Below are 19,023 nucleotides of genomic sequence, written 5' to 3' on the forward strand. Positions count from 1 at the left end.
ACATGCTTCAGGACACTGTGAACTTCATCAGAGACATTCCTGAACCTGGCACCTGGGGAGAAGCCTACCATCCTGTAGTCTCAATCTTGTTCATAGAATCTTCTGACTATTCAACTCACAATGAAATCACCAATTACTATACCTCTCCACTTCTCCCCCTTTCCCTTCTTAGCAGAAGGACAAGACTCTCACCAGAGACCTGATCACTATGACTTGTCCCTAGTTGATCTCCCCCCAAAGTACCCAAAACATTGTTGTGGGTAACAGCCACAGTGGTGCCTCGTCCCCTTTCCTCTCTTAATAGTCACCCAGTTACCTGCCTCTTGCATTTTGGATGTGACTGCTTCCTTATAGCTTTTACCTATCAAACCCTCTGCCTTCTGAATGATGTGGAGTTCATCCAGCTCCAGTTTCCTAACATGGTAAGGAGCTGCAGCTGGATGCACCTCTTGCAGGTGTAGTCATCAGGGGCAATTGTGCTCTCCCAGATTTCCCCCCTTCAATCGGAGCATTTTACTGCCACAGTTGCCATCTCTATTACCTTCCATGGGTTATTATGCAAAGATTTTACCTGTCCTTTACTCACCAAAGCATCTTGAGACAAAACTTCTAAATCCCTACTCTTACATTAGGCCACTCGCACACTGTCCATTTCACTTGAGCTTCCATTCATTTTATATGCTTCAGGTTTTATATGTTGCCTAGTCTCCAACAAATCATCACTTCAAATGATACTGACACAAAGCCCAGCTCAAAACACTCACCAAATGCTGTGCAAACTCTTGCATGGACTTCATGCTAACCACCAAAGATAGTCTTTTCTGCACTATTCTCCTCCCTGGGCATCTCACCCATTAAACACAGAATATTATGCTCCGACACGTCCTTGTGTTGAGGCAAGTCACTTGCTAGATGACATTTCATGTCTCCACAGAGATTCCAGGTAGAACTTAGAACAGTGCAGCACATCAAGGGGATCTGCCCTTCAGCCTACAATGTCTGCTGCTTTCAAATTATACATACCACTCAATCCCTGCATATACAGGTGTCTATCTAGAAGTCTATTAAGTGTTACAATTATATCTGCTTCCACCACCATTCCTGCCAGTCCATTCCAGGCACCCACCACTCTCTATATAAAAACTTGCCCCACACATCTCCTTTAAACTTTTCCCTTTCACCTTTAAATGCATGTCTTCTGGTCTTGACATTTCTCTGAGAACTTTAGAACACTACAGAACAGAAACAGTCCCTTTGGCCTTTCTAGTCTATGCCAAACTATTATTTCAGTCCACTTTGCTTTTCATAATTTTATAAACTTTTATCACATCTTCCCTCAGCTTTCAATGCTGTAGAAAAGACAACCTCTCCTCATAGCTCATATCCTTCACATCCTCTAATCCTGCCAAACCTCTTCTGTACTTTTACCAAAATCTTCACAAGCTTCCTGTAAATGGGCAACTATAACTACACAAAATGCTAGAAGTGTGGCCAAACCAAGATATGAAATAGCTGCAACACAATTTCCTTACTCAACCAGCCCAGACCAATAAAAGCAGGCCACCATATGCCTTCTTTCTCATCCTATCTACTTGTATAGTCAGTTTTAAGGAGCTTGAACATGGACACCCAGATCCCTCTGCACGTGAATGCTTTTGAGGCTTGCCATTAACTGTCTATTTTCCCCTTACATTTGACCTCCCAAAGTGCAACACCTCTCACTTATCTGGATTAAACTCCATCTGCCATTTCTCTACCCACATCAGCAACTGATCTTTATTGTGCTGTATCCTTGGAAAATCCTTGATATTCCCTTCTCCCATCAGAGGGCTATCTTTCTCTGGCCTCTGCCCCATCACCTCCCAGCTCCTTTCTTTTCTTCCTCCTTCATCCTGTATCCACCTAACCCCTTCCCCCTCTCTACTCTTTCCCTCATCTTCTTATTTGTGTGCCTTCCTGATTTTTGGCACTCCTGAAGAAGGGATCAGGCCTGAAACATCACATTTCTATTGGCATTGTATTATCTGCTGAGATTCTCTAGCACATTTTTTAACTGCACTCAACCTTAGCATCTGCAGAATTTCTCGTTTACCTCCACTTATGTTTGTGTCATTTGCTTACTTAGTAGCCCACCCTTCCACTTTTTCATCCAAGTCATTCATATGGATCACAAACAACAGAGGTCCCAATACCAATCCCTGTGGAACGCCACTGGTTACAGAGCTCCAGTTCTAATAGCACCCTTCCAGCACTATCCTTTTTCGCCCAATGCTAAATGATGAATTCATCATGGATCCAATCTTCTGGATCAGTCTACTCTGAGGGACCTTGTCAAATACCTTATTAATGTCCATGAACACAACATTCACTGCCTTTTCCTCAACAACTACCTTCATCAGCTCCTCAAAAGAGCTGAGATAAAATTTGTAAGACAGTCCCTGCCCTGCACAAAGCCATGCAGTTTTAAAATAATATTTTATTTTAATTTTTCAAAGACTCATATAGAACATTATTACATCCATCATATAAATAGTATTTTAAAATTACAGTCTCATGATTGCCCAAATATCACCCCTCACCTCCCAACTGTTAACATATTAAAAAATTGTCCAAAAAATGAAGGGGTGTTTGAGCATGCCTTGATCTTCAGGAACTCAACACTATTAACCTAATTATATTATTTAAACCTTTTTGGGGAAGTTAATTATAAGTTTGATTCAAATAAAGTTGCCATATTTTAAACACATCATATTTCTTTTTAAGATTATGTTATCTTTTCCAGGGGGGCACATCTTTACATTTCCATATTCCAGTGAGTAATAAATAGTGGGGGTGGGGGGAAAGAGTCGAACTTCCATGTAACAGCTATACATTTCCTGCCTACCGCTAGTGCAATCCTCGCGAACTGTTTTTGATAGTTTTGTGCCAATCACCGTAAGATGCTCAGTAAATACACATCTGGTTCCAGTGGAAAATCCACTTCTATAATTTTTATCAAAATTTCAGCCAAGTCATACCAAAAGGTTAGCCATGCTATATCTCTAATCTGACCATGCCCTTCTAAATGTGCAAATACCCTATCCTTAAATATCCTCTCCAATAACGTTCCCATTGGATGTCACAAAAATTATTGTTCATCAAATTAATCCAATGATTGGAAGCACAGAAAGGGAGCATGAAGTTCACAATGATTATTTTAATATAGAAATAAATGAACATAAATCAGACATTACTAGTTCTGCCCATGAATCATGCAATGGAAAGAATTCCAACTGTTATTCCTATTAATCCAGAATGGTACTTGTAATATTATTCTGGATACAAATACATTGTATTGCTGCCTGCCCTTTTTTCCTTTACTATAATTTTCATCTCCACACAAAACCCGCTGCTTTTTTTGGAAGAATGGGTTTCAACAAATGAGAGTACTGTTGAGAAACAATAGAAAAGATCAACCAAATGAATTGCTGGTCTGGCACCAAGCTGTCGGGTAACCAAAGGGAAACGTTAGTTTTTCACAATGTACATGACAAGGCCATCTAGGGATGGGCCTTGGTTTACATTGCCCAAATTCCAGCAGTTGCTCACCTCAATGGTGTAGTGAGTCCCTGTGGACATTAGGGCCACTTAAATGCAACTATGGTGACCCTATGAAAGACAGATACCAAACCCAAGTTCAAATTCAAGATAATAGTTTCAGAAATGCAGTGATAGAGGTCATTTGCAAGCAGACCAGTTGGCATCTCAGACTTAGTCCAAAAGTACAGAGTAGAGAAAGAGATGAGATGCTATAGAGCAAAGGCAACATAATTTTATTATTGTGGAGGTCATTCTGGAGTTGAAAATAATGGTGGAAAAGAAACTGTCCTTGAATCTGGTGGTGTATCATCACATATTCATGACTTCTTCCTGACAATGAGCGAATGAAGGAAGTGGAAGAATACCAGTTGTTCTATTGATTACTATTTTCTCCAAAGCACAGAATGACCAAATCCCAAAAATTGAGGAAATGTGCCTTAATGAAACGGGCTCATTGAATGAAATGTCACACAAGTCAATTTTATAGTAGGTTAATGGACAGACCCATGTTTTTGTGTGAAGAAATCAAGGGAGACTCACCGAGTGAAACTCATTGAAATAAAAATAAATTGAAAATGCTGGAAAATTAAAATAAAAGCAGAAAATGCTGCAAACATTCAGTAGTCAGACAGCCTTACCTGCTGTCAGCAAGCCATTACAGAAAATCTCGCCATGTAATCTAACAAACAATAGAAGCAATTAGAAACATTAATTATTCCCATCAGTGTGAATTCTGCCAAAGAGCGAAATGCGTATCAATTATACTGTTTATCTTACTGGAATCAAAAGACAAAATTTTAAGAAGTAATACGGTTCACGCTTATTAAAGAGGGTGCATTTTAATTGTACAGTAAAATCCCCATTACCCGGCACTTACAGGGATTGGAAATGCCAAAAATGCAAATTTTCTGGTTGATTGAGGCTCACTCTTCCGATGCCTAACTAATACACCTGCAGACACTGTTTAAAAGACAAAAGTGCAAATTCCCATAATTTACAAAATTTAAATTCAAATGCCAGTCGCTGGTGCTCTCACAATGTTCCACTAGCTGCTATGCTAACCGTGCTACCATCATAATTAACTGCCCCCCACAAGTTTACAGATAAAGCATTAATAATATACTTATTACAAATAAAAATAAAGATCTTTACGAGCCAGGGATAGGGAAATACTTTAGGAGAGTCACCCCAGGGCGTGTGGCATCGGCTGGCTCTTCATCCTAGTCACTGCCATTTCAATCCATCACAACTTTATTGAAACTTCATTCAAACAGCTGCTGTGGGAGCCCCACGACCAAAGCATTCCACAGTCTAAATGTTTGCTCCCATCTTCACCAAGGCAACCCAACGTACCTCCACACAAGTGTCCCAATCAGGCCCTCGGCTCCAGGGATACAGTACCAATATTTTTGGTGCCATAAACAGAGCCGCCCTAGAAGGTGCCTGGAGTGACCCCATGTGGTAGTGGATCATCTTTCTTCTTCTTTCTTTGGCTTGGCTTCGCGGACGAAGATTTATGGAGGGGGTAAAAGTCCACGTCAGCTGCAGGCTCGTTTGTGGCTGACAAGTCCAATGCGGGACAGGCAGACACGGTTGCAGCGGCTGCAGGGGAAAATTGGTTGGTTGGGGTTGGGTGTTGGGTTTTTCCTCCTTTGCCTTTTGTCAGTGAGGTGGGCTCTGTGGTCTTCTTCAAAGGAGGTTGCTGCCCGCCAAACTGTGAGGCGCCAAGATGCACGGTTTGAGGCGATATCAGCCCACTGGCGGTGGTCAATGTGGCAGGCACCAAGAGATTTCTTTAGGCAGTCCTTGTACCTTTTCTTTGGTGCACCTCTGTCACGGTGGCCAGTGGAGAGCTCGCCATATAACACGATCTTGGGAAGGCGATGGTCCTCCATTCTGGAGACGTGACCCATCCAGCGCAGCTGGATCTTCAGCAGCGTGGACTTGATGCTGTCGACCTCTGCCATCTCGAGTACTTCGACGTTAGGGATGAAAGCGCTCCAATGGATGTTGAGGATGGAGCGGAGACAACGCTGGTGGAAGCGTTCTAGGAGCCGTAGGTGATGCCGGTTGAGGACCCATGATTCGGAGCCGAACAGGAGTGTGGGTATGACAACGGCTCTGTATACGCTTATCTTTGTGAGGTTTTTCAGTTGGTTGTTTTTCCAGACTCTTTTGTGTAGTCTTCCAAAGGCGCTATTTGCCTTGGCGAGTCCTCCATCAGCCAGCTCCCCACCATGACTACCAGTCCCCCCACATCTCCATCGGGCACACAAAACTCAAAACGGTCAACCAGTTTACCTATCTCGGCTGCACCATTTCATCAGATGCAAGGATCGACAATGAGATAGACAACAGACTCGCCAAGGCAAATAGTGCCTTTGGTGGATCAGCACTCTGGTGAGTTCCAGCAACACTGCATCCCTGCTCGGCTCACCTTCCTCACGCTGACAACCCAGCTCACCACCAGGCAAATGTGTCATTCAGACCCTCGGTTTACCTGCCTTGTGCTGACAACACAGCTCACCTCTAGGCAAATGTCCTGGTCAGGCCCTCGATGCAACTTCTTCACATTCACAATCTGACTCACCTCCACGCAAATGGCGACAACAAAAAGAATCCATGCACATTGTTTGTTTAGCAGGGCAAACCTGCATGAGTCCAACGAAGTCTTGGTGCTCCATGGCACTATCCATCTGCCCAGTCTCATTTATTTTAATTTTTTATTCATTTATTTCCTCAGTCTTTTTGCTGGTTATTTGAGATTCCGATTGATTGAATTCCACATAATGAGGATTTTACTCATTTGATTCTGCTCATATTTTGAATTGGAGATAGAAATGTCTTTTCCTCAATTAGAACATGTTGTTAATTTCAATTTTTTGTATCATTTTGGAGAGTTTTTTTAAAATAGAAAGGTAAATAGGTTTATTGCAAAGAATGAAACACTTTAAAAAAAAATTCAGTGTTCAATCCAGTGCTAACCTGCTCTCCTCTTCCCCCTCCCCTTCCTAGTTCTCCCCCTCCCTTCATCCAGCCATCCCTTCGCCCCTTGATTGCTGCTATCCCCTCTCTCCCTCCTCTACCTATCACATTCTGCCTTTGCGACCACACCTCCCCCTCTTACCCTTTTGCTAGGTAACTTGCCAACATTTTTCCATACCTTGATGAAGGGCTCAAGCCCAAAAAGTCGGTTATGTTTTTATCACCTTTGCTATATTAAGGACACAATTTGACCTGCTGGTTTATCCAGCATTGTGTGTTTTTACAAAAATTAGGCTTAGCTGACAAACCTTTAACTGATTTATATTGATTTAGGAGTGTGATTTGTTTTGGGATGGGGGATTTACTTTGAGAATATTTTTTTTTAATTAGAGAGAGAGAGAGAGAGAGAGAGAGAGTACATGCAAAAGTAGGTGAAAATTTGAATTCGACAGGTTGTAATTTGCCCTTGAAAAGCTCTGATATAATTGTTTGGTTCATGTTTTGAAAATTAACTGAGGAAAACAAAGGTTCAATGTGCACAACAAACACACTACCTGGTGAGTCAGATGCGAACATGGTCAGACTGTGGATTATCTACATCTTTGAAGACAATCAACAATGGTATTGAATGCAAAAACAATTATTTTACAGAATGCAGGCAGTCCACAAATACCTTTGCTTCAGGTAATCAGTAGCTTTGATATCCTTCGTGAATTATGCAACATTCCTATGCAGCCTGGTATGAAGAAATAAAGTGGATGACTCATCTCCTCTCCATGATTGTAGTGAAACTGTATTCCTACTTCATGCCAAACCACAAGCCTGGATGTGGACCTCTATTAATTTTTGAAAGCTACTTGCACGCAGCAGAGGGACAACCACCTATAAAATTATTCACTGATTTTTTTTTCCTGTTGTAGTTGTGAAATTTGTTTCACCAGTATCCACAATAACTCAGATGAAAGATTTAACTTATATTGGGCTTTTCAGAATGTCAGAATGAAACAATCCACATGACATGATTTAATCTTTTTCATTTAGAGATATAGCACAGTAACTGGGTTTTCCATCCCATGAGCCCCCATCATCTAAATACACCCATGTGACCAATCATCTGATGAACTGTACTTCTTGGGAATGCGTGAGGAAATCGGAGCACCAGTGGAAATCCACACAGTCACAGGGAGAACGTACAAACTCCTTACAGACGATGTCAGTTTCGAATCCGGGTTGTTAGTGCTGTCATAGTTTTGTTCTAATCACTAAGCTCGAGATAACATTGTAATACAGAAATTACAACATTTAAACAAAGCAAAATGAAATGATCAGAGCCCCTAGTGATTTTGGAGGAAGAATAAACTAATCTCAAGGCACAGGGTGGGGGAAATTTGTCCACAGATTCCATTTACTCACATCTCATAACAACAATTGCCAAATTTACCTCATCTGAAGCATGAATCCAATCCTTCACCTCCTGTGCTGTTTTAATGAACTCTTTGGAAAGTTCCTCACTGAAAACTTCACCAGCTACCTCCAAATGCTAGAAAATTACTGTCTTCACTACTCTCCCCAGGACACAAGAGGAGAATGACACTATTTCTTGGAGTGAGGTGGAGAAGATAAATGCCTATCTTTTCCCAAGCCACAAGACTGGAAGTACCCCCATTCTCCCTAGAGCACCGAGGTAAAGTTTTACTCTTCCCCAGTGTGGTGAACTGCTGTACACTCACTAATCTTGCTCCACCCCGTCCAGTGGTTGGACTGGTGGCTCCCCCCTCTTGACCTTGTATAAAGGCTCCAACACTAAAACCCCTTCCCAGAAAACCTAGGTCAAAGCACAGGATGACCTTCAAGTTTATTGTAAACAAAAGCTGATAGTTCTGTTACTCCAGTCTTTTGATTTATTGATAGTGCATCAATTTTACTTACAATATTTTTTTTCCAACTATGGAAAAACTCTTGATGCCTGATAAGCTGTAGATCGACCCACAGTTGGCAAAAGCCTCAGACTGCTTTGAACACTGGCTTTAAGTCTTTCTACAAAACTCTACCAGTCATGGCCATGGAGGCAAACAAGCTGCACCTACTCTTCTTCCAGATTGGACATCAAGTGTTGCCAATGATTAGGGATGCCTCAATATACATAGAGGCATTGAACATACTCAAGGACCAGTACAAGGAGAAAGTTAATGAGGTATATGCTGGGCACATGCTGCCTACCCACAGACAGCGACCGGGTAAATCAAGCGATGAATTCCTCCAGGTCCTGCGTGGACTCGGACAAGCGTGCAACTTTCAGTTGGTGTCAGCTGCGCAAAACATGGAGGACATAATCTGGGACGCCCATGTTACAGGCATCAGGTTGAACTATGTGCACCAGAGGTTAGTCAAGCAGAGTAAGTTAGACCCAAGAGGGGCAATCGACCTCGTGAAATCGCTGGAGATCACCCTCCATAGAATGGAAGCATACTTGGCAAATGGCACGGGCTCCCCATGGGGGTCACCATCTTAGGACTTGGGTCCACAGGCCAGCAGTCCACTACCGCGTTTGATAAGCGAACCCACCGCAGCCGCAGTCTCCCATGAGCACCCGAAGTGCTACTGTTGCAATCAACCAAAGCATTCCTGAAAGCGCAGTCAAACGAAAGCTGCTGCATGCTCGAAGTGCAGAAAAAAGGGGCACTACGTGAAGGTATGTTGATTGCAGCTGCCTTCCAGTCCCAGCGCTGCTGCATACACAGTATGGGAGCTGCCATCTTGGATGCCGTCAGCTTCTGGGGCTTACCACGCTAATGACACGGTGGCCACAATCTTGAACTCCACCAACTTCTGGGGATAACCATGCCGCCGCTTGAGTGTCACCATTATGCTTCCAGACCACAAGTCAACATGGGCCAGACTATGAACTGACACTGCTGGACCAGAACAGCACACATCCACTCTCCCAGTCTATGATGGACATCTCAATAAATGATCAGGTGACAAGATGCCTTTTTGATAGCTGGAGCACTGAGCATTTCATCCACCTCATACAGAGCAGGGTTACTCCCTTAAAGAAAAGCCAGTAAGCTATAAAGTTGTCCTGGCCTCAAAGTCCCACTCAACTGAGATCTGCAGCTACACCTCTGTGATGCTGACAATGCAGGGCACAACCGGCAGCTGTGTGCCAGTGTTTGCTCATGTTAGACTTTCAGTGCCACCTCAAGAGTGTCACAGTGCAATACAACAGTCCTCCTCTTCGCAGTTGGCAACCCACAGTTCATCAGCATGCTGCCCCCTACCTCCCCAGCACCCCCATCAGCCGAAGCGACATGCGGTTTCTCTATTCTCTGTTTCGATCCCCCACCACTGTTCATGAACCTTATCCACAACTATAAGCCAGTCAGTACAAAAAGCAGGCCATACATTGGAGGTCCAGCGACTTCTGAATGAGGGGATCATTGAGCCCAGTATCAGCCCATGGAGAGCCCAAATGGTGGTGGTCAAGGGTGAGGGTAAACACAGGATGGTGACTAATTATAGCCAGACCATTAACCACTATATGCAGCTGGATGCGTACCCCCTCCCTCACATTGCAGATATGGTCAAACAAATAGCCTAATACCATGGCTTTTCCATGATTAATCTGAAATCCGCCTACCACCAGCTTCCCATCTATCTGGAGAACCACCAGTACTCTGCTTTTGAGACAGACAGCCACCTCGACCATTTCCTCAGGGTCCCCTTCAGTGTTACCAATGGCGTCTCCATTTTCCAGTGGGAGATGAACCGAATGGTGAACTAAAATGACCTTCCCCTCCTTGGATAATGTCACGATATATGACCATGACCTGCAGGATCATGATGCCAACCTCCAGAAATTTCTCACTACAGCCAAGTTCCTAAAATTTACCAACGACAGTGATAAATGTGTTTTCCACATTACCCACCTGGCAATCCTTGGCTTTGCTGTGGAGAATGGGGTTATTGGCCCTAACCGAATGTGCCAGCTGCTAGAGCTCCCCCTTCCCCACAGCCTCAAGGCCCTAAAAAGGTGCTTGGAGTTCCTTTCCTATGAAGCCCAGTGGGTGCCAAACTTTGCAGACAAAACCCACCCCCTTATTAAGACCACATCCTTCCCCCTGACAAGATAGGCCCATGCAGCCTTCTGTCAGATAAAAGAGGACATCGCTGAAGCTGCACCTAATGCTGTGGATGAATCTGCCCCATTTCAGGTCAAGAGCGATACATATGATTTTGCTCTGGCTGCCACCCTGAACCAGGCAAGTTGGCTGGAGGCCTTCTTCTCCTGTACCCTCCAGGGCCCTGACATCCGACACTCCACCAATAGTGCAATAGTTGAGGCAGAGCGGCTCTGGAGACATTACCTGGCCAGCAGACATTTTACCCTGCTCACAGACCAACAGGCCGTGGCATTTCATGTTTAACCATAAACAGTGGGATAAGATAAAGAATGGTAAAATTTTGAGGTGGTGAATTGAACTCTCCACTTATAACTAAGATATTCTGTATGGACCGGGGAAGCTCAACAAGCCCCCTGACGCCCTATCCCAAGGGACAGGTGCCAATGATCAGATAGAGCACCTCAAGACCCTCCGCCATCCCAGTGTCACGAGATTTTTCCACTTCATCAAATCTCGTAATCTGCCGTACTCCTTCAGGGAGGTAAGAGACATGATCAGACACTGACGGGTCTGTGCAGAGTGCAAACCCACAATTCTAGCAATCAGAGAGGGAGTTCCTGGTGAAAGTTACACAGTCATTTGAACGCCTCAGTATGGATTTCAAGGGCCCCCTCCCCTCCACCAACCACAACGTTTATTTCCTCACAGTCATCGATGAGTATTCACTTTTCCTCTTTGCCATCCCTTGCCCAGACATGACCTCAACCACAGTCATCAGGGCACTACACAACTTGTTCACTCTATTCATGTACCCGTCATACTTCCACAGCAACCGGGGGGTCTTTGTTCACAAGCGATGAGCTACACCAATACCTGCTGGCCAGAGGTATTGCCGCCAGCAGGACCACTAGTTATAACTCCTGAAGGAACGACCAAGTGGAGAGGGAGAATGCCATCATGTGGAGGACCATCCTCCTTGCCCTTATGTCCAGGGGGCTGTCTATCTCTCACTGGCAGGAGGTCCTTCCTGATGTGCTCCACACAATCAGTTCGCTTCTATATACTGCTACCAATGCAACCCCTCACGAACAAATTTTTTCCTTCCCCAGGAAGTCCACGTCAGGGACCACCCTACCATCCTAGTTGACATCCCCAGGGTCATTCCTGCAAGAAACACATGAGGGGACATAAAACTAACCCACTGGTCAAAAGGGTCCAGCTCCTCCATGCAAATCTCCTCAACTTGCATACGTGGCCTACCTGGATGTCTCCATCTGGGATCTTGCGCATGCAGAGGCTTGCAAGGAGCATACCCACCAAACTGCACATTCCGCTCCTAAGGACGCAAATTACATACCATGGCACCCTAACTCCGCCCCCACCCCAGTCACTCTGGTCGAGTAGCCACATCCCCAGCAAGTCGACTCAGCACTGGAGGTCCAGGAAGAATCAACAGTCCCAGCTACAGCAGAGCAACCGACTCTCTGCGGAAGACTCTCTTAATGGAAGACCAGGCCACCAGACAGACTTAACCTCTTTTGTAAGACTTTGTCACCCCCCTGGACAAAAAGAAACAAGGGGTGAATGTGGTGAACTGCTGTACACTCTTTAATCTGGATCCACCCATGGCTGGACCCATGGCTCCTCATTCTTGACCCTGTATAAAGGCTCCAACACCACAACCCCTCCCCAGAAAGCTTTGGACACAGCACAGGATGATCTTCAAGTTTATTGTAAATAAACACCTTTTGTTCCCTAACTCTAGTCTTTTGAGTTATTGATAGTGTATCACCCAGACCAATCATCTGGGATTTATTTTAAATATCCAATTGAGAGGCTGGTGAAGTATTGGTTCATTGCTTCATCTGAAAAACAACATTTCTGACAGTGTTACACACTTTCAGACTGCAGTGGAAGAGTAATTTAAATTTCATGTTTCTACATTGAAAAACCTGAACCTTCTAACTTGGAGGCACAAGAAGAACAAGTCTTCTGTCTGAAGATGTCCCCAGTATGAAAGGTGGTATAATAGCAAATTTAATTGACATAATTAATTGGGATTCAAATGTTGTTAAATTTAAAGGCAAAAACCAAATGTAATGAAAAATGACAAGAACCTAAACTATAGTTCAATGAAAAATAATATTCAAACCTGACATTTTTGTTTTAAGGCATGCCAAGTTCTAATTTCTACTTTTGGTTAGGGGGTCAAGATACTTTATTTAATTTAGGATTAGTTTGTTGGTTTCGAATATATATCTATTCTACTTCTATTATTTGAACAATAAAGCTGTGGGGAATCAATTAATGTCTGTTTATGATGTATATCCATTTGATTTATAATCTGTAACCTCACATTCTATATTTTATGGTTGTTTTTGGTATGCTTAAAATTAATGACAAGATTGGAAAAGAAACCCGACGTGGGCACTGGAAGAAAAATATGAACAGCATACTTAATATTGTTGAATTAAATTGAGGCTGAAACAAAGGGACTTGGGGATTTTATTAGGTTTGGCACTTAATATACCCAATAGTTTTGGAGCTGCAATCAATATGGTAAATCATATGCTAAACTATATTTCTGCATCATAACGGAATAGATTAGAGAGTCCAACAGTCAAGTCATAAGAGAAATAATTATGCCCTGATCTGAGCCAAAGAATTAAAAACTTGGGTTCTTGATTCACAGGATTGAATTTTATGGAATATTTCTAAATTCATTGCTTTCATAAACCACAGACCTGGTACAGTATTGCATCATGAGGATGGATTGATGGAAGATCTGGGAGTTGAGGGGTTTTTAAGACCGTGAACATAATACAATTGTATTTTATGCAATGATTAAAAGTGATTTGATCTGAAATGAATTCTCAAACTAAGGTCTTGAATAAAGCAAACTATGATATCCTGAAGTGTGATGTGGCAAAGGTAGATTCAAAGGTGAGGCAGTAAATGGCTTAACTTTAAATAATTTATATCAATTTGCAAATTGCATCAGTCCCAATAAGGCATAGAAACCCAAGTGCCCATCCATGTAAAAAAAGTGTTAGATCAAAGGAAAAAGCATTAAAAAATAATCCTGAATTCAACAAATGGCACTAATAGAAAGATTGTGCAAGTTTCTATCGATAGGTAAAAAGGAAAAGATGAACAGGTAAATGTAGACTCCCTGTAGAATGAGAGAAAAATAATTATACCTGACAATGACAGTGAAATTAAGCAAATATTTTGTGCATGTTTTCTTGGAAGAAGATACAAAAACACCACATGACAAATGGAAAAGTACAAACTCTTCTGTGAATGAAAGTTTGTAGAAATTAGCAAAAATGGCATGATTAACGTAGTGGTTAGTGCAATGCTGTTACAGCACCAGTGATCCAGGTTCAAATCTGGTGCTATCTGCAAGGAGTTTGAATGTTCTCCCTTTGACTGAGTGAGTTTCCTCTGGGTGCTGCAGTTTCTTCCCACCCATCAAAATGTATCGGGGTAGTAGGTCAATTAGGTGTAATTGGATGGCAGACTACCATCCTCGGGTTCTGAAGAAGTTGGCTACTTGCTGAATTACACTGATTATCATTCTCTAAATGCCACAGATTGTCATCTGATTCTCACAGGTTGTAAGGCATGAAGGAAGAAATCAATGAAAAATAGGTCAATTATACTGTCATCAGTTGTAGGGAATCTATTAAAAGTCTATTATTAGGAAGTGTTAACGAGGACCCAGGAAAATCATAATAAGGATAGGGCAGATTCAATATGTTTTTATGAAAGGACAGCCTGTTTGACAACTAGTTTTTTTTAAGATTATAAATAACAGACAGATAAAGACAAATCAGGTGATATATTCTATTTAAATTTCCATGAGGCTTTGGATACTGTACCCCATCAGAGATCAGTAAACACTAATTTAGGGTGTAAATTAGTAAATTAGGGGCAGTACAGTTGGCATAGTAGTTAGCACAATGCCTTTATAGCAATCAGGACCGGGGCCCAAATCCCAAGCTGTCTGTAAGGAGTTTGTACGTTCTCCCCGTGTCTGTGTTGGTTTCCCCTGGGGGCTCCACTTTCCTCCCACTGTTCAAAGCATACCGGAGGTGTAGGTTAATGGCCCATAAATTGAGCAGCACGGAATTATGGGCTGAAATTGCCAGTTACAGTGATCTTTGTATAATTTTTTTTAAAATTAAAAATACAATCATCACACATGGACCAGTATAAAATAGTTTAAGAATTGGTTCATGGACAGAAAAAAGAACAAGAATAATTGGTTTATTTCCGAGTTGGTAACATGGGGTATTGCAACAATTGGTACTGAGGACTCGGGTGCTTGCTACTTATGTGAATAATTTGGGAGAGGAATCAAGTAAAATATATCAGTTTCCTTGTGATACAAACCTGGGAGACAGTTTAGGCTGTGAAGAAGATTCAGAAAAGATATGTGGAGATATGAACATCTTAAATGAATGGTTAAGAATGTAATAGGTGGAATATAATGTGGAAAAATGTGGGGTCATCTACCTTGTACAATACATGGTTGTTTTTTTATAAATGAAGAAAACAGAAATGGGTTAATGTTCAGAGGTAACTGGGTCTTCATGGCAAAGGAAGGATGTTCTTCCATTATAGTAAGTGCAGATGAAGGTTTACCAGATTGTTTTCTTGGATAGAGGCATTGAGCATGAGATGAGATTAAGAATACTGGCCCCAATGAGTTTAGCAGAATGAGAAGTGATCTCATGAAATCATAAACATACTTGTTGGAATTGACCAGGTATATGCAAAAATTACATTTTCCCATTCCTGGGGTCTTTAGAACCAGGGAATCACAGTTTCATAATAAGAGTCAACCTATCAGGATGGACATGAAAAGATCTTCAACCAGAGGCTCAAGAATTATCAGAATTGTTTGCCCAAAGAGGCTGTGGAGGTTTGGTCACTAAGTGTACTCAAAACTGAGACTGGACAGACTGGGATTGTACTTCCTAGAGCAAAGGGTGTGATCTGATTCAGGAATATAGAATCATGAGGGTCATTAATAAGGTGGATAAATACAGTCATTTTCCTTAGGTAGGGGATTCAATCACTATAGGGTTTAGCTTTAAAGTGAGAGGACAAAGATTTAAAAAGGAGCCTGAGAGACTTGTTTCCACAAAAAGTGGAAAGGGTAAATGGGACAAATGGCCAGAGGAAGCTTTAGAGGAGGATATAATTACCAAGTTTAAAAGATGTGTGGTAAAAACACAAAAATGAACTCAGCAGGTCTCATATATAAAATACATTTTGGGCTCCAGCTAAAAGCAGGCAGGCACCTGAATAAAAAGGCTGGGGGATGAGGAGCACAGGTCAGTAGGCAAAAGGTGATAATTCGACATGGATAGAAGGACAGGAGAAGAAAAGTGAGAATTGGTCGAGGGAGGGTTGTGGTTCTCGGAATTCAGGGTTAATGAGAAAGAGAAGGAAAGAAAGAGAGAGATACATGAAGCAAAGCATAGGGATAGGAAACAGGAGAGATGGGGGTGGGGGCAACAGACACCAAAGAAGCCATGTTGATGCAGCTGGTTGGAGGGTGTCCAAATAGAATGAATTGTTGTTCCTAAATTTTGTGGCTTGTCTCAATCTAGCAGTGCACAAGACTATGGACAGACATGTTGGCATGGGAATGGGGCAGGAAAATGAAGTGCCACTGAGAGATCCCCACTATCGAGGTTGTCAGAGAAATGGTGCTCAATAATGTAATCTCCCAGTCTACATCCATTCGCTTCGATGAGAAGGAGACCACAACAGGAGCACTGGATGAAGCAAACAACACCTGCAGATATACAAATGAAGCACTATTTCACTTGGAAGGACTGTTTGGAGCCACAAATTATGGTGAGGGAGGGTTCGTGGATAGGAAAGGTTTGGAGAAATATAGGCCTAATCTAGGAAAATGGGACTTGCTCTGGAAAACCCTTTGATTGGCATGGACAAGTTGGATTTGATTCCATTCTCCAGAACTCTAAAAGAAAGAAGATACCCAGAATTGTATTATACTGAGTGGATGGAAGCAAGCTATTTGCACAATGGGTTTTCTCAGCATTCCTCTCATGTTATTTCATCTCATGTAGCAAGTTCAGGTTCATTGTTAAGTGTATCAAGCATGCAATGATAGATGACTTTTCTTACCAGGTACAACAAAAAAAATACACAGTACAAATGTATAAAGGGGTAGTGTTAGCCAGAGTGATTGGTTGGCTTTGAACAAAAGCCACACCACTTTATGATTTTGAGGTTCACTCAGGAGTCTGGTTGTGGCAGGAAAAAAACTCTCCTTGAATCTGTGGTGGGTGGTGCATGATCCAATGCCTGTGAATCTTCTTCCTGTTTGGATTGACATGAATTGAGTGTGGCATGAGTCTCTTAATAAGTTGGTTGCTTTTCCGAGGCAGTGAAAATAAAGGAATCTATTCAAGTTCTTCCTCATGGATATATCGATAATTTCCACAAAAACTGTTCACTTTCAGCTGCTTTGTGCTTGCAAGTTCCATCATTAGGCCTCTTTTAAAGACAAAGATTTCTCACAAATTCCTTTTGGAGTCATCATGGTAGAGGTACATGATCCTTTACCCAGAACCCTTGGGGGACAATGTGTTCCGAATTTCGGATTTTTCCGGATTTTGGAAAGCCCACCCGCATTGTGCTGCCATATCCATCCTCACCCTCTTCCAGTCGCCCGGCCATCTCCCCCAACAACCAGTCCCTCGGCTGCCTGGTCGTATCCCCTGACCGCCGGTCCCCCGGCCACCTCCCCCGACCGCCGGTCCCTCGGCTGCCCGGCCACCTCCCCCAGCCGCCGGTCCCTCGGCTGTCCAGCCACCTCCCCCGACCGCCAGTCCCCACTTCCCGGATTTTGGAGCTTTCCGGATTTTAGATGTCCGAATTAAGGATCGTGTACCTATATTGGATTCCACCCCATCCTCTGTACATCAATCCTGTGAAATCACTTCATATTGTACAGGGCCTTTGAAAGCATCATCTTGATTCCAGTTACGAAACCCCAGCCTGTTCAATATTTCCTGGTAGCAGGAACCTTGGAATTTAAAAATTAAAAGCCATTACCTTTCCTTAAGAGCCTTTAATTTTCCTTGGAATATTATAACCACAAATGAGCATGACTCCAAGGTTTAGCTGCAAATATATGAGTCCATAAAAATTTTATTACAACTAAGTCAAAAGAAAATTAAATGTTTAGTTTGTAATTTTAATTTATTTCTGAACTAGTGTTCTAACTTTAAAGATCTGGCCTGATTTTAGCATTACAGACAAAAATATTTTATTGATAGCCTTACAATTCACCTCATCAGTCACTCACCATTTCCTCTCAGATAGTAATTCACTCAGTTCTGTCTCCTTCCAACTAATTTTCTGAACATTTAATGTAGCCACATCACAAAGTTCCTGCTTTGCCAACTACTTGGTTTTTTACTGATCATTTTTATGAATGATAAATAGGGCAGAAACCCCTCAGCTTTGTTAAATTGCCCATAAAATTGACCTATGCATATACACACTTCTGTGAATAAACTGTCACAAACAAATTTACCTTACCATATATATGCGCGTAATAGCCCAAAAAATCTAGTATTTTCGATATAACACGTGTAAAAATCCCCCCCCCCCACCATTTTTAGTCCTAGTCACCTACCCATCTGAGCTCCTGATGGCCCGGCTGCCTGCCCATCTGAACAGTCGATTTCCCAACCACCCACCTATCCAAGCTCCCAATGCCTCGATCACAGACTCTCCCCTAGGCCCTGGTCACCCACCCATCCAAGATCCAGACGTCCCAGCCACCCTCCCATCTGAGCTCCCTGTGCCCCAAATGACGCAGGTACTTACCCCTAAATTTTACCCTAAATATTGGCCCACAAAATTCTATTATTACACATTTATAAATGGAAGATTAAAGATTCAAAGAATGAGTCAATTTGAACTACTTGGTACAAAAACGTAGTTTGTGGCAGTCATGCTAAATTTGAAAGAAAGATGCTTTGCTCTCTGCTGTTTCACTGTGGCTCACATATTGTTGTCAGATATTACTTCAAGGAAGAGTCCTTCAATGTCACTAGAAGTGCACTGTGTACTTGGCAGGTTCTCATTTGGCATGAAAGACAAGTTTTCATCAGTCAATGTACTTCGAAGACAAAGAAACTGTTGCTTTGGTCATGGTTAAATAGTTGTAGATGCTCAAAGAAACAGGTTCATAAAAGGGAGTGAAATAAATAGGGGTAAAAGGGGTTGCAACAGGAAGGTGGGTAAAAAAGCCCACAACTTTGGATGCATCTTATTGTAT

General features: G+C 42.4%; 1 protein-coding gene across 1 annotated transcript in view; it reads left to right on the top strand.

The window, feature by feature from the left end:
- Positions 1–19,023, top strand: part of LOC138736496 (adhesion G protein-coupled receptor B3-like) — a 156,425-nt gene that overhangs the window by 133,356 nt on the left and 4,046 nt on the right. The gene's annotated exons all lie outside the window — the stretch shown is intronic.

This window comes from Narcine bancroftii, chromosome 6, assembly GCF_036971445.1.
Source record: "Narcine bancroftii isolate sNarBan1 chromosome 6, sNarBan1.hap1, whole genome shotgun sequence".
Classification (NCBI taxonomy): domain Eukaryota; kingdom Metazoa; phylum Chordata; class Chondrichthyes; order Torpediniformes; family Narcinidae; genus Narcine; species Narcine bancroftii.